The 17,810-nt window shown below is 32.7% G+C and overlaps 1 protein-coding gene across 1 annotated transcript in view; it reads right to left on the bottom strand.

Annotated features, from left to right (window-relative positions):
- Nucleotides 1-17,810, bottom strand: part of DACH1 (dachshund family transcription factor 1) — a 420,028-nt gene that overhangs the window by 223,287 nt on the left and 178,931 nt on the right. The window lies entirely within an intron of this gene.

Raw genomic sequence — 17,810 nt, 5'->3', positions numbered from 1 at the left:
CTCCAAACAATCTTAATAAAATGACTTCTAGTTCTGATTACACAATTTGGACCAGTTGTTTTCTATCATGACTCCTCAAGACATAATAACCATAAATGGATACAATACTGTTGAAATGGTCTAGGCAAGCAAGGCTGCTGTCAAAACAGTGCAATATTTAGAGCTCATTAGCACCCTCATAATTTGTCAAGTTTAAAATGGACTTAAATGAATCACCATATTGGTAACAGTACGTTGAGGTTTTATTCACAAATGTGAAAAAATGGACTTCGGTTAAAAATATCAAATGTGGGGCACCTGGGTGGCTCAGATGGTTAAGCGTCTGCCTTCGGCTCAGGTCATGATCCCAGAGTCCTGGGATCGAGCCCCACATCGGGCTCCTGGCTCAGCGAGGAGCCTGCTTCTCCCTCTCCCTCTGCCTCTCTCCCTGCTCATGCTTTCTCTCTCTCTGTATCTCTGTGTCTCAAATGAATAAATAAAATCTTTAAAAAATAAAACATAAAAAATAAATAAAAATATCAAATGTAATTGTTGAAATACCTGGCGTGGAATGGATTGGTGAATACATTTTTTTTTTTAAATCATGATTAAATATAATAACCTAAATGGACACAATGCTGCTGATAAGCATGCAAAGCTGTTGCATAACTGATTAAGGAGACAGGCTTAGCAGTCAGGTTAACGGTCTAGAGCAAGAAAAATCAGTGCCAAAATTTACTCATCTGTAAAATGGAAACCATAATAACTACCCAAAGACATATTATAGAGATTAAATAAACTAATAAATGTAAGAGGACTCGGTAACTAAAATATAATAAATCCCAATAGATGATAACAATTATTAATACTCTAATGATCTGAAAATTACATACTCCTTAATCAGCCAATGATTGACTTGAATCTTCAGTCACATCACTCTTTATGAACAATGTAAAACCCATCTTTATTATTTCACAAAAAAATGCTATTGAATTTATTTTTCACACACTTGTGTTATACAAATGAATTTTTAAGTCAAATCAAAGCCACTTTCCCCAATGATGACAACAATCATCCCCTTAACCTCTGGCTTTCTCTTCCTTTTTAGAAAACCTATAGTACTTTTGTACAGCTCTTTTGGTAATTAGCACTTTGTACCTTCAATTACAGTTTATTGAGTGGCAATACCATTCATCTTTGTAACTCCTAAAATTCATGATAAATATCTGTTGAATATATTAATGATCATTTCTAAAGTATACATTACACAAATGACTTCTGATTGTTATGAGTATGTTTTATGGTAACAAATATAACAAAAACTTACTTTAGATTAGCAGTGAGTTTAAGATACTTTATTTAATAACTATATATCCCTTACTTATTTAGAAATTAGTGATCTGTGTGTGTGTGTGTAACCTCTCCAACTGAGAAAAGTAGATGGAAGAATTAAAATCAGAAACAGTAGGAACAATAATTCAGGAACATTAATCAGTTAACTTTTGCTACTTTGTTTCTCTAATCAGATTTTAGCCTCTGCTAAACACAAGGTTTTATTAATAATCTTGACATTTAAACTGTTTTAAATAAAACTTAAGAAAAAAAGGGAGGGGCACCTGGGTGACTCTGTTGAGCGTCTGACTTCGACTCAGGTCCTGATCTTGGGGGTCCTGGGATTGAACCCCGCTCAGCAGGGAGTATGCTTGTCCCTTTCCCTCTGCCCCCTCCCTGCTTGAGCACTCTCACTCTCTCTCACTCAAATAAATAAATAAAATCTTTAAAAAGAAAAGAAAGAAAAGGGAGAAAAGGAAGAGGAGTAAGCAAAAACTAGGTTGAGAGGCTAACAATGCAGGTTTGGGAATCAGACTTGGGTTCATAACAAAAAACATGGACAGATTAACGCAGAGGTTAAATGTCTCTAGTCCAAGGGTTATTGGAAAAAGGATTCAAGTGTTAAAAACTAAACAATTAACAAACTATTACATCATTGAAATATAGGAAAATGGAGGCTCAGAAATCTAAGGGGATTGTCAATGGCATAAATATATTTAGTGGTTAGGTTAATCAAGGACCCCTATCCCCTTAATTTAGAACACAGTTTTATAGATTCCGAACTATTAGATACTCAAATTCTACTAGGCTTTTAGAGTGAATATAGATAAGAAATAGAGATTCCAGAGACTTTAGTTGTTCATTTTTTTTTAAACCAATTCATCATTCATTTGTTAATACTTGACATGATTTGCATGGTCATCTCTAATAATATAGCCATGCAGATTTCCAAAGAGAGCAATATGTAAAGTTCATTAATACTCATATAGGTTTTCAAATCTAAAAGGGATTTAAGTGAATTGCTTATTGGAAACAGTACATTGAGGTTTGATTCCCAGATGTAAAATCTTAGGTAGGTTGCAAATACCAAATGCTATTGTTAAAAGTCTCCTGTGTGAAGTAGATTGGTGAATACACGTCAAAAAAAATCATGATCAAACCTGGCACTTTTGTTGACAGACTTTGTAGTGAGGTCGAAGGTGTAATTAGGCCAGAAAATTACTTTCTCACTACTAGAATTGTTCCCTTCAGGTCTTGAGTTATCAGTCCAGAAAATTTCATTAAACACTAAATTCACTTTAAGACAACTGTCAAAATTAAGCAGAGGTGAGTCAAGTCAAGGTCCTAATATTCAAATCTTCCATTTGGATTTTGAGGTTCAATGTAAAATAAAAAATTCTGCAGTTTCATTTTTCTACGAAGACTAAACTTTTCATGAATTTCAGAAACAACTTCCCCCTCTTTGGAAACAGGATGAAGCAGAATAACAAAATAAATGTAGAATTGAAATGCTTAATAGCCATAAATTATTGAAATGATTTCTATTCTTTGTTCACTGAGATCTTAATGTGAAATTGTAAAAATTCAAGTGCCCACAAAAAAAAAAAAAAAATTCAAGTGCCCACAATTATTATGGATATAACGCAAAGAGGAAAAAGAAAGAATCAGAAACTAGGTTCTGAAGATTGATATGAAACTTGGAGTGATACTAATGATGGAACTGTGAATTCATCATAGTTTCTTTAAAATAAACCTGAGATGGTTACAGTATATTTATAAACAACTAGTTCACTGCATTTTGAAAAGTAGCAAGACATAGGATATTCTGGTACATATTTAGTAGGTAGGTGAACAAGGACTCAGTATTAACAAACAAAAAGAAAATACATGTCACATGACATAGTGGACTTACACTTTCCAAAATGTTAACAATAATAACTTAAGAAGTAAATTGTTGAAATATAGCTTCAACATTTTGGCCAAATTATATCAAACAGTTCCGTGTTTGATAAAATATAGTGAAAAGTAGTTCTATAATTCTTGGAGTCAGAGTCCACACTAAACTGCCCTTCGATGCCAATTGTTACATTACTTCAACCATGTGATTTATCAATTACACGAATATGTAATAACACAGAGATTTACTATAAATAAAGAATAAGGCAAATGAAGACTCACCAGAGTGAATGATTAATAAAAGGTAAGATTTTTTTAATTATTAAAAATATTAAAAATTATTTTTTAATTATTTAGGGTAAAATAGTATGCTTGGTACTTTCAGGTAAACTATATGTGCTTAAGTATTTATAAAGTTTAGAAACACTTTAATAGCATAAACAACTTGTTAGCCAGTTAACATTACATTATTTAGCAAAGTTCAATGTCAAAAAAAAAAAAGGATTAATAGATTTTTCCACAAACACTTAATAAAGGGATAGCCAAGTTCCAATTGTCGGTCATAATTATGTTTGAATTAAAATTCAAACATTGTGGCTTATGAAGCAATTAAATTTGATCATGAGTTTTAAAATATAATTTTCAACATCTCTCACTCTACTTTTTTGCTGCCTCCTATACTAAGCTCCCAAATCATGGCACTGAACATCTCAACTCTTTAAAATATAACTATTTTTATTATATATTTTTTTGAGAGAGAGAGGGAAGGAAAGAGAATCTTAAGCAGGCTCCATGCTCAGCGTAGACGCAGGGCTTGATCTCATGATCCTGAGATCATGACCTGAGCTGAAATCAAGAGTTGGAGCCTTAACCAACTGAGCCACCCAAGTGCCCCATAACTATTTTTTAAATAGTACTTAAGCTTCCACCCAATATTAGCAGAGAAATTTCATCAAAGGCAATACTATAACATAGACTAGTAAGTAGAATGCCTACAAGAATTTGATTTATGTTCAATATGTTGGACATGAAAAATTATTGTGCTGTGCTGTGTTGTGAAAATGTTTTCACATTAAGCATGAACCATGAGAGACTATGGACTCTGAGAAACAAACTGAGGGTTCTAGAGGGGAGGAGGGCGGGGGGATGGGTTAGCCTGGTGATGGGTATTAAAGAAGGCACATACTGAATGGAGCACTGGGTGTTATACGCAAACAATGAATCATGGAACACTACATCAAAAACTAATGATGTATGGTGATTAACATAACATAATAAAAAAAAGCATGTCCATGAAAATTTGAAGTGTTCTGTAAAGATTTGAGTCTATCCTTAAAAAAAAAAAAAAGCAACTTTATTTCAATTCATCTTGTTTCAACTGTGCTCAAAATATAGGTGGTATCTACAGAAATTATTGCATTCCCTGGAAATAGTATGGACAGAACAGTGAAAATAGAGTTTATAATTATCCATCGCTGAGTTCAATCCCCAAGTGAGCTCTTCTCTTCAATTTGAGCAAGTTATTTAAATTATGTGTGCCTTAGTTTATTTATATGGAAAATGGGATAAAGAATACTTCCTTCATAATTTGACAGGAGAAATAAATTACATATTTAGGAATTAGCTAAGTTCCTACCATGTAGTAGTTACTCAGTAAGTGTTTGTACTCCTCCTTATTTTAACCAATTAGCTATATTGATTTATTAAATTATTTTTAATTTAACAATGTTTCGATCATATACTGAGCTAGCAACTGAAGATTACAGTAGTGAAAATTATAGGCATATATATTGATTCCATGTATAAAAATAGTTGAAATTTGTCAGTAAAATGTATATGTATTTGAAAAGTTAGATTTGTTTCTTTACGTAGAATATGCACAAAGTCTTATAGTAAATCTACATTTTAACTGCAATTTACCTATAAGAGAAAAATGTAACAAGAAGTACCATGTAGATAAATTCAAGCAACTATTTTGAAGCAAATTTCAAATATTTTTTCACATGCAAAAATATTCTTTTTGTGTGTGTTTTACATCTGCAATATGGCCATGGCTCTTCTAAGCCACGTGATTAAGATAAATTAGAATAAGCTTTTAAAAATGTGTTCTAAAAAGTAAAGCTCTCTTTGAATGTATTCATAAGATTTCCAAATGTGTTACTTAACAAATGCACATTTCACTTTAAGAAACCCATGCTAACTTATAGAGGAAATAAGGAATCAGTTGAAAATGTAATGATTAGTAATGAAAAGATGACATAAAAATATGTCAAATTAGGGAAGAATTACACATGCTTATTAATGTGGTGCTTTAGGAACAAAACGAAGTGAGATTAAGTAAAAAATGAAGTAGCTGCTGATAGCAAATTCTAGGTACAGATTTTTTTTTTTCAAATAGGATGGGAATAAATATTTATTTGTAGAAGACTATAACTCAAAATATTCAGTAATATTTTGTAAAGACACACTAAAGAAACAGCGGAGCAGCATACTCAATTTTTCACATTGCTAAGATCTCACTTTCAATATCTCTGATTCTTACAGATAAAAGAAACACGGACAGATAATGGTAGTCCATGTCACATGTGTTTAATTATAATCCTGAAATTCAAGACATTAATGCCTAGGAACCCCAGAAGCAATAGATTTCCTTGAATTCAGGCCAAGAACAACAGCAGTCTAGGCAAAATTAGCTGGATGGACAGTTGACACATTCAAGGGAAAATGAATATTACCGTTGAGAATATGAGATAGTGCACTAATGGGAGGGATGATGCTGACCACTTTTATGATCAATTTAGAGAATTTCAAAAGCAGCAGCCTGCCTGTTTCATTAAAATAACAATATTGGCATTTCGGGGAAGTTCATATTTCTAAGATGTTTACCTTCCAATAGTCCTCTCTCATTGATACATACAGTCTTTTATTATAGATGATTGATGTGAAGCTCACTGTAATTTCAAAAATTCATAGAATATTATTATGTCATGAAATCCATGCCGAGAAAGCAATTGCCGTTATAAATCAAAAAGACAACTCATATGGACAGGTCATATGGTAACGGGTTCTCTTGGAATGGTATCCTTAAATGTAATTTATTCAATAAGTAACTTAAAGGTTATATTTGATGAGATGAATCTCATGCTCAAATAACTTCAAAATATTATTATATTGGAATATTAAGAAATTAATTTTCTTGAAATTAGAGATATTTGCAGTTATATTCACCTGACTCAACATGGTTCCATGCTATTCTTCTGAAAGTCCTCCCCCAAATATAATTCCATAGAAGGATTTCGTTAAGTGCTATAATAGATAATACAAAGGGCATTTCCTGCTTTCAAAGATGAATGAAGATATCCAAATAGAAGAGGAGATTTTGAAAACCTTCACAATGCTACATTTTCACATATAGAAAATAGTTTCCAACTAGATGTTTTAATAGACAAAAGAATACCTCAAAAATTGACTTCTAGGAAATCATGCATTACTGAAGGATTAAACACTTGATTTTAATATTGAATAGTATACATGTTTAAAGAGAATATTGGTGATATAGCATCACATTTTTAAGTTTAACCCAAAATAGCAACTTATAATTTCATAGCACTGTGGAATAGACAAAGAGTTTGGCACTCCTTTTAATCCTTAAAAACTCAATACCGTTTCTTTAAGTCATATCCTTACCTCCCAGGAAGCAGACTCAAATCATTAGAAAATACCTATTTAGAAAAATAGTCTTTCATCATTGCACTTCTTAAATGAAAACTAATGGGAATATGTTTGATAAAATGGTATTCCATCAAAGGGCTGACATAGGAAATTATGAATCATAAAATTATATATATCATGATCAAAAAGTAATCATTGACATAAGAGGATTTTATTGGGAGAAAAATATTTTTATTTGAGCTAATTGGAAGATACAAAAACAATTTTTTAAAAAACAGAGGAAATGATTATAATCTGATGCCATAAATATGGGAAAGGGCACATTATTCCCAGAACTGTTATGCTCAGAGAGATATATAACTGGTATTCTATTTGGAACAAGGCATAAGTCCTGTTTTGAAAATCATCATAATAGAACTAAATATCAGATAACATCTTGCTCTGTAAGACTTTGCAAAGCATTTTGTGCTACATTAGCTTCTTCACAAAGTCCTGTCGAGTAGGAGATACGGCAGATCTTATGATGTTTGGTTTGTGGATGATAAAGTATTTCAGAAGGCAGCTTGATGTAGGAAAATAACCAGTAAACTGGAGTCAGAAAACTTGAACTGAAAACTAACTCTATCACATAATAGTGAAGCTTTGAACAAGTCTCTTAGCATTTTTTTTTCTTCTAAAATGACGTCTGAGGTAGCAGTACCTACCTTGTGATAATTGAACAGTTGAGGCCAGATAGTGTTAGTCAAGGTCACACTGCTAGCAAGTGCTGAAGAGAATGAAAGCCAGACTTTTCGGTTCTAGGTTAGGAGGAGCAACATCACAATACCATGTTGTTTGGAAAATACATGTCCTTTAAAAAGAATCAAAACCTACTCATTGTATTCCAATACCAACAAAGATAAAAGAATTGAATCCATGGTGGTCTTCTCTAGGAATCAGGCTTCTGGCAGCTTTAGTTAAAATGTAAAACGGCACAAAGATCTTGAAAGAGTTTAGTCTACTGTGTATATATCTTTAGCCATATATCAACAAGTGAACATGATAAAAAGCTCTCACATTAATTATACTGACTACTTCCTTAATGAAGTGCAAAAGTGTTTGTGTAATCTGATTCAATTTATTGAATTAGGTTACAGTTTTATCATTTTGAAAACCAGCTTCATTGTTTACAGTATATGTCAATTCATTTCCAACAATTAAATAGCACAGCATACAGCTGTAATCAATTCAGAGCAATCTCCATTTTTAAGGTCTACTACCATTTGTAGTATGCATATTTCTGAAAGCAAAATATCACAGTTTAAACATATAACAGTACCAATGACATTTCATATCCATAAAGCTTATTCTGCTCACAGATGAAAATTTATAAAAAGAACTCATTGTCATTAAGTCCTGAAAAGTAAACATGTAATAACAAATTTTAGTGTACACTATAGAGTACATTTATATGAATTTGAATAATTTGCCAAACTGAGACTTTCTAAACCTAAGCTCTATATTTTTTAAAGTTATCATTTTTTTCTTAAATCCAGTGGTGTTGATGTGAGCGTAGAAAATAAGGGGCACTTGGGTGGCTCAGTCAGTTAAGCTACCGACTCTTGATTTCAGCTCAGGTCATAATCTCAGGGTCATGAGATCAGGGCCCGTGTTGGCCTCTGTGCCGGGTGTGGAGCCTGCTTAAGATTCTCTCTCTCCCTCTCCCTCAGCTCCCCCCCGCACCTGCCGCTACTTGTGTGGACACTCTCTCGAAAGAAAGAAAAAGAAAGAAAGAAAGAAAGAAAGAAAGAAAGAAAGAAAGAAAGAAAGAAAGAAAGAAAGAAAGAAAGACAAAGAGAGAGAGAGAAAAAGAAAGAGAAAGAGAGAGAGAGAAAAAGAAAGAAAGGAAGGAAGGAAGGAAAGAAAGTTAGCAGTAATAATCAATAACACCTGGATCAGCCAGTTCAATTACAATAATAATACTTTATCTTTAACTTCATTTTCAGAATGTTACTACAAATTGTATCATTTGACATTCATGGTGATTCAATGAGAAAAAGAATTTTGATATAATAAAAACATTCTTGTATATCAATGAAGGAATGAAGGATCAAAACATTTGACTTAATTATTACATATTTAAAAAGTAGTCTGGTTGGAAGATTCCTATGATTTTTAAGAACTGACTCCTCTCTTGGGGACTTTATTTTTTAAATTGGAAAGTCAAATCAAAGTAATTTGTGGTAAAGGCCAAAGTCTTTCATTTAAATCCCTTTAAGAGTTCATGTCTTTCTACTACCATTTGTGATGATCTTTGCATTAAAATAATACTATTTTTTCTACCTCTGGCTCCAAATCCTACCATGGCCATAGGATTGCCATTTCCTCCTATCTATTAATTTTGCAGCTATGTACCCCTTCATGGAGTACTTGTGAAAGAAGGGCAAAGAGAACAAAGGAGGAAAAAGCATTTAAAAATTTCTTTCAACTGAAAAAAAGTATTTGCTAGCTTACTCTAGTCATTGTTCTACCCATGAGTTAACCATTCCATCCATGAATGAACATGTAACAAAAAGTTTGATAACCTGTAACTATGAAGCATTCATCTCAAAAGTAGTTTTTTTTAAAACAATTTTTAAAACAATAAAAATATATAAGAATATAGACCCAGAAAGATGGATATTTTTTAACTAGAAAGGATCCATGTCAAGTTTGGAAGGATAATTCAAAGTAAAATGAAATAGAATCATCAAGTTTTATAATTAGAAGGGAATGAGATAATCTTATTCGATCTACCTCCCTCCAATGCAAAATTACCTTCAAATTTCCCTACCAGTGATTACTAAGTTAGGAAATGGATGGCTGAGGTCAGGAAGGGAGATAATTTGTTTTTTAAACTATTACTCTTTTGTACCATGAACACTGTATCGTATAAAATTAATTAAATATAGGGGCGCCTGGGTGGCTCAGTTGGTTAAGCGACTGCCTTCGGCTCAGGTCATGATCCTGGAGTCCTGGGATCGAGTCCCACATCGGGCTCCCTGCTCGGCAGGGAGTCTGCTTCTCCCTCTGACCCTCCTCCCTCTCATGCTCTCTGTCTCTCATTCTCTCTCTCGCAAATAAATAAAATCTTAAAAAAAAAAAAAAAAAAAAAAAAATTAATTAAATATAAAAACTATGGTTAACAACTTTCCATCCCTCTTTCTGCTTGAATTCTTCTGTCAGTAGGGAAAGTTAAAGCTTTATGAGTAATAGGTTCTACTCTTAGATAGTTCTCCATGTAACAAGGCTCTTTTTTATGGAAGCCAATGCAGACCTCTCTGTAATTATTGTCCATCAGTTAGATTTCTGTCTTTAGAAGAGCACCGTGTGAATCTATCATCCACTTTCAGACTCTCTGTAAGTCTTCTTGAGACTAAACATCACCAACATTTCCAAATGCCTAGCATCTAGACTAGTCTCATAATGCCTCACCAGTTTGTCAAGATCCTATTAAAAATTGTGGTGTCATGAGTGAACATAATATCCCAGATGTCATCTGAAATGTTGAGTAAAACGGTCTTGTCTATCTGGACTTTATATTCCTATTCAGTTAGGTTTATATTAGTGCTTTCAGAAGTTTTCTCACAATGTTGGTTTATCTGATTACATAGCCAGATAAAATCCTTAAGTGTTTATCAAGCAGAATGTTTTCAAATCAGATCTTAAGTTCATTCATGACCAGGGCAATGAACGTTTTAGGAGACTGAATGCAAGACTTTATTAATACTGCTGTCTTTCTGACATTTGTCAAGTTCTCTTGAAATGTTTGATCCTGTCAATACTTTCAATAAGCAAATCTACTTCTTTATACAGAAGAGTGTGAAGTTGTAAAAATTATCCCCAAAATGCATGCAGAAAGTATTTTAAAAGTCCAACATGATATGGTTAAATTCTTAATAACAAACCAGGAGCACATCATTAAGGGAAGGAGTTGAAGCTTTGAAGTTAGCCGCAGAAAGGAAAGTCTATCAAAGACAGAGAAGGAGACTGCACAAATAATTGTTTATCTTCCTTTACATGACTTCGTTCTACAGCATCTTTAGGAATATTCAAGGTGTATCTATAGCAGAATTGGTTGTTTTTCCTAAATGAACAATATTTTTATTTCTTAGCTCTCTTGATTAGGGAGGGAACCAAGATAGTAAGAGCATCTCTTACTGGGCAAGAAATTGTAGTTAGCAATAAAAGACATGTATCATACTGTATAACCAAGGGATTAGAACACTGTCTGAGAATCTTACAATAAATGGATAGTCCACAAAGCCCCAACTAAGCCACACACCATCCACTATCATAATCAAAAGTTGACTCAAATCTGATTTGCTTTTCTTAATGTGAATAAACTTCTCTTCTGTCAAAGGAGGCATCATATTACTAAAAAAGAAGCAAATAATGCCTTGCAATTAGTCAATTACGGATACTAGCAACTTCATTACTTCAAATCTACTGAGAGAGAAGTGTAAGTAGATTATAACACATACTATGGCCCAGTGTAGGCATGTAAGAACACAGAACTCAATAGAAACTTGGAAGAGAGAAACAAATTACGGAAAGGGCTGTAATTTTCTTCTAAATTAAGTAGATGGGAGGCCTGTCCAGAAGTCTAGTAATATGTGGTTACTTAATTAAATCTAAAAATAACAGATCTTTGCTCTAAAAGCTTAGAAAAAAAGACATTTATGAATTTCTATTATGCAAGTAATAGACCCGGGGCATATTGTGATTGGACTGAAATGCTTGATTCTAATACATATTACAAATTTGATAAAGTAAATATATTTATTATATAGTTCCTCATACCAAAGCTGTATGTACACTTAGTTAAATTATGAGCTATATTTTATTCATATATGTATTAAATTAATTCTATATCAAGATACTGTAGGCACAATGAGGATTCCAATCCTTAAGAACCATATAATATAGTATATAATATGCAGGAATTTTAAAGACTAATGAGTTCTATGTTGCCATTTATTTCCATAAATATTGCTTCTCTAGAGTATCAATTTGGAGATATAAATTTCATCAAGTGTTGATGATAATACTTAAATGTAGCCATCATAACCTATAAACAAATGAATTAAAGCCCTCCATTTACTTAGTACACCTCCTTTAGGCTCTACCCTCTGAGTCTTTAATCTGGAGTCTAACCCATGCTTAATAGGATTTTTAAAGTACATTATGTAACACCACTGTTTAAATTTGCAACTTGGAAGCCTAATAATTCATCTCAGAAATCCTTTACTAAACATATATTAGCCATATTCACTGAACAAATATTTATTTTCAATATCTGCTCTGTGGCAAGCAGTAGTCTACATACTGGGATACCACAGCGAACAAAAATCACAAAAATCTCCCAAACGCATGTCTACAACACCACGCTTCGGCCTTTCAGAGTACCTCACCCAGCGACTTGCCAGAAGTGGTAAGCTAATATGACCCCCAGTTTATGCCCATATCCTAATGTAGGGAACCTATGAATGCCACTTTCTATGGAAAAAGATATTTTGCAGACGTGATTATGTTAAGGATCTCGAGATGAGAATATTTGCCTGGATTATCTAATGAGGTCTAAATATGTTCACAAACGTCCTTACAAGAGAGGCGGAATTTTATACACCTGTGCCTGTGCGTGCACACACACACACACACACACACACACACACACACACACAGGAAAAGGCAGAAATTAGAGTGAGGGAACTACCAACCAAGAAGAAATGCTGGCAGTTACTAGAAGCTCAGAGTCAAGGAACAAAGGATCCCCAAGAGCTCCCAGAGGCAGTGTGGCCCTGCTGACTCCTTGATCTGGCAGAATGATACCAATGTTGGACTTCTACAGAATTATGAGAGAACAAATTTTCATTTACTTAAGTCACCAAAGGATGGGATAATTTGTTACAGCAGCCCCAGGTAACTAACACAGTATCCAGTAAAAGTTTTAAAACTAAGTAAGTTATATGATGAAGTCTAGTGTTTAAGCTGGCCTTTCAAAAAAAAAACAAACAAGATATTTTCTTTTTCCCTTCAAGAAAAACATAAAGGGAACATGCATTAAATACTGATAAGTTAAATGCACTAGCCTCAAAATGTCTAGTGATTAAAGTTCACAAACGTTTACCACATATAAATGTATGAAAATGCATGCATACACATACTACATAACATTAATGGTTTAAATCGTTTGTATCATATTTACTCTTTGAGTAGAGCATTCAGTAGATTGTTATGTTTAATTTATTAGTGAAGACAATCAATCCACTCATGGCTGTTTTATTTGTGCATTTTTCAGTTTTCCTTACTTGTGAGTCTCCCCAGGGAATACAATGCATTTGTTTTAATAAACTTCTCAAAATACAAGGCACATTTCCACACTATGAGTTTTCTCCCCAGAAGTGGAAATGTTTAATGCATTTAAGATGTTACAAATGCTGATAATGCAAAAAGGGGTAGTTCAAATGTTGTTGCCGGTTAGTTAGTAGCATTTAGCCAGAAAAATAAAAATATATAAACTTTGGATATACTCCTTTGAATTACAAATACACATGAGAATACTTTCCTATCATCTTTTTGTTTTTTAAGAAAAGAATGTTTCAATGGGATTAACTCTGGATTAACATTGTCCTGGTCTAGTATTTTTTCCAAAGTGATAAAATTGCGCTTAGAAGTTCTTACTTTTAAAGCATAATGCACGTGTATTTACAATTGCTTTCTTTATCTTGAATGCATATTGGTTATGTGCCGACAAGGTCACAGTGAGAAAGATATGTTCAAGAAGCAAAACTATAAATCATTCATTCAGTTTGTGTATATTTAAATTGTTTTTTTTTTCTAAGTCAAATGCAACTATTTGGGTCTCACCGAGTTACTTCTTAATACTTATATAAAATTGTATTTCAAAACTAGTTTGCATTCTGCCCTAAAGATAAAAATCAGGAAGTTGGCCAAATACACTAGCCAAATTGCACTCCTGGCACAAGAGGGGAATATTTAGAATTCCTAAATAACTCTTCCCTTAATTGTAAAATGCACACAATTCTATAAAAAGTACGAATGTTATTGGAACTCTGTTGCTAGGATAAATTTATTCCAAACTGGTATTTGTTATCAAAAATGATTTATGACATGTACTCAGTCCAAATAAATGTAGAGAGCACTACAGGGGGCATTGCGTTGTAAGACTCTACAAAGAGCCTTCTTTCTTTCATTAACTTCCACTTCTGGTTGCCATGGCATCCTGTGACAACCATAAATTTTGGAAATTATCACCATCTGCCCACGCCCCCTTCTAAGGTTACACACAAGCCCACTCAAGCGACCAAAATAACAAATAAAAACTTGATAAGCAATCTCAAAGTTTTTCTTTTAATTATAGATACCTAAGTACATAATATTAGGGCTGGGAAAATACTTTAAAAAAAAAAAAACATAAAGATAGTCTTCTTTTTTTCCTGAGAAAACAGATGCCTCCAGGAAAGATTATCATTTAATTCCAATGTTCAATTCTTGAAAAGAAAACATGAGGGAATGATTAAGAACAAACTGATAGATTTTTATAAATTTGTCAAAATTAATAAATTTTCTTTTTCACAGGACCAATTTTGGCAACGTCAAAGGTAAATTTGCATTGTTTATACTTTTCAAATGGTAATACTGTGAGTCCAAAAGTACAGGTCAATGTTCACAGGTAGATTACAATTTAAATTTTAGAAAGGATTTGAGATTTTAGGGACAGGGGTTGTTTGTTTTCTTTCTTTGTTTTCTTGAGGATTAAATGCTTGTTTGTTTGTTTTACTAGTTTTAGAAACATGATTTCCAGGCCTTTTAAAGATACTGATATAACTATAGACTCTTGGAAATACATTTTTAAAATTCCAAACCCACAGGTTAAAAACATAGTAGAAGCATCATCAAACTACTTCGCTTAATATCAACAATACTGATATGTAACTTCTTCATTAAGTTTAAAAAAATAATTAACACACTTCACATTCCCCATCTTAGAAAGAAAAAAAAAATGTGTTTTTTTTAAAGAAAGTCACGAATATAGAAAAGAAAGTAGCAAATATAAATAAAGTCCTGGCACATAAAATTCTATATATTCATAGTAAATCATATTCCCTGAATACACTAAGTTCTCCTTGGGAGAAAAGTGTACACTCTTTTGAGAACTATAAGATTTCTTTAAGACCATTGGATTTCCAGTTAATGTTTAAAGTGAGTAAATAATCCAAGGGATGGAAATATTAGTCGGTGTTGAACTAAAATCTAAACTTCTCCATCTAGAAAAATTTTGTGCAGAAAAAGCAATCACATCAAATATATTAAGATAACAGAATTCATGTGCAACAAATTCCTGGCAGGTATAAATCTTTGGATAATCTCTGAAAGTTGAAAGTAAGTGAAATATACGTGGAATTTATAGGAGAAAGGAAAAAAGAGAGGGGAGGCAAACCATAAGAGACTCTTAACTCTAGAGAACAAACTGAGGGTTGCTGGAGGGAAGGTGGGTGGGGGGGTGGGCTAAAGGGGTGATGGGTGTTAAGGGGGGCACTTGTGATGAGCACTGGGTATTATATGTAAGTGATGACACACAAATTCTACTCCTGAAACTAATATTACACTATATGTAAACTAACTAAAATTTAACTAACTAAAATTTACACTATATGTAAACTAACTAAAATTTAAATAAAAACTTGAAACAAACAAATAAAAAAGAAAGTAAGTGAAATAGCTAATAGTAAGGCCATGCTCCCCATGTCTTAAAGTCATTCACTGGGCTCTATAGAGCACTGAGCTGTTCAAAACCTACTTTTCAATCTATTTTATCCTCTTGATGAGCCTCTATTTCCTCATCTAAAACAAATTTTCTAGAACATGACGCTTTAAGGTCTTTTTCAATATAATGCTTAATAAGCTTGAAAGAAATTCTGGTTTCTGGGTTCATGACATACTAAGAAGAACAAAAGTAAACAAACAAACAACAACAACAAAAAAAACATGTTTGAGAAGAACATCACAGCAACTGAAATACATGAAATTGATCCTACTTCAAAAATGAATGTCCATAATAATGAGTCAAGTTTAAATTATCTTCGGTGTCTCTGTTCACCAAGCCAGGGAATTATATATTTCAGAAAGGGGTCTATGGAAAATAACTTCATATTTTGATTTTCAGTTTTGGCATATGATCATCACTTAGAAACTTTACTTACCCTAAAGTTACGTGATGCTGTTAACTATGTGAGGTGTTGCTATACTTAGACTGTGATGAAATCATCTGATTTCTTCACTATTTTGATAACGAACTATTTATTGTCTTCCCCTTAAAAGATTAAATGTTGATGATGTTGATGATTTGGAACCAGATCTTCCCTATCTTAATATGAATACAATCTAAAATACTTTTCACCCATAAGATAACTGCAACGCAAAATTTTCAAATACAGAATAATGATTATTAAAATGATTTTTTAAAATCCCCATAACACAGTTCATTGAGAAGTTAATTAAGTCAACAATTCTTTCTTCTAGCACACCTGAGTCTTTCAAGCATAAAATATGAACAGTTAAGATTTTAGTTACATCTAGGCTATGTGGTACCAAAAAATCGCCAAATTTTCAGATCAGGAAATTTTATCTAAATAAAAACAGTTAAATTTAACAAAGCACTGCCTATTTCTTTTCTGAATCTCAAATTTGGAATTAGAATTTCAGCCAGTAGGATTCAATCACTTGAGAAACACGACTAATTAAACAAATGGAAATGATGATACTCGTTCTGTAATTGGGTCATTTTCAGCTATTGATTTCATTTTTCTATGTCTCAAATTTTCATCTGCAAAATTAGCATAAAAATGCAACTCTCTGTGGCACTTTAAATAATTTGCTGTTAAGTATATACCATGGTACCTTACTGGAAAAAGATTAAATATATAAAATGAACAAATGGTTTGAAATTCACCTCAACAGATGTTTGATAAAGGTCCACAAAGGTGAAAGAACTGTTCAGGCATTCTCACAAAAATGAAGTTGAATTAAAATAATCATGCCTTCAAAGAGCTTTCTACCAAATTTGGAATATGAAATCAGATTATCCATAATGGTATCATAGCATAGAGAAAGAGAAATGTTACAAAATAAAAGAAAACACTGATACGGGAATTCAGAGAAAAGAGGAAGACTCTTTCCTCATCTTGCCAGATTATCCTTCCTGTATCAGTTTGTGTTACATGGCAATTGTGTTTATATGTATATCTCCTCAATAATCTCCTGGTGATGGTAAGAATGAATATAAATAAAATCATCATAATTATTATTTTAATTTGCTCATTGGTTTAGATGAAACATGGAAAGTGGGCAAACGTGTTAAGTAAATAAAAGACTCAATGAACACATCCAAGGGGTAGAATCAAATGAGTTATTTTCGTATCTAGTGCATTATTAAAGTTGTTTGTGGTATGGAACTTATGCAGTCAAGACTATTCTTTTTTCTTGCACATTTTTAAAATTCCAGAAGTGACCATCTTTCAGATGTTTCTAATGGAAATGTATTCACACTGTAGTTTGAAAAAATAGAGGAGATATTTTATTGACATAGTTACTGTCTTGTTTGGATGCATTTCAGTCTATTTCAGAGTTCTTATGAATGAAAACATAAATTTAGAATCCAGAGACCTGAATTTGAATAACCACTAACAGTTACAAGCTAATTGACCTTGGGAGAGTCACTTGATTCTCTCCTAGCTTTGATTACTTACCAGGAAAATAGGGATAATAATTTGTTGTTTGAAATTAGTGAGAGGATTAATTAGAATCACTCCTAGCACTGTGCTCGATTTAGCTCCTTTCATTTTATTTTAAATAAAGAAATGATGATAACCCCAATGCAGTTTTGCAAG

Source organism: Halichoerus grypus, chromosome 4, assembly GCF_964656455.1.
Source record: "Halichoerus grypus chromosome 4, mHalGry1.hap1.1, whole genome shotgun sequence".
NCBI classification, from domain to species: Eukaryota; Metazoa; Chordata; class Mammalia; order Carnivora; family Phocidae; genus Halichoerus; species Halichoerus grypus.
The sequence above is the reverse complement of the archived record's forward strand: the minus strand, read 5'-3'. Positions and strand labels throughout refer to the sequence as shown.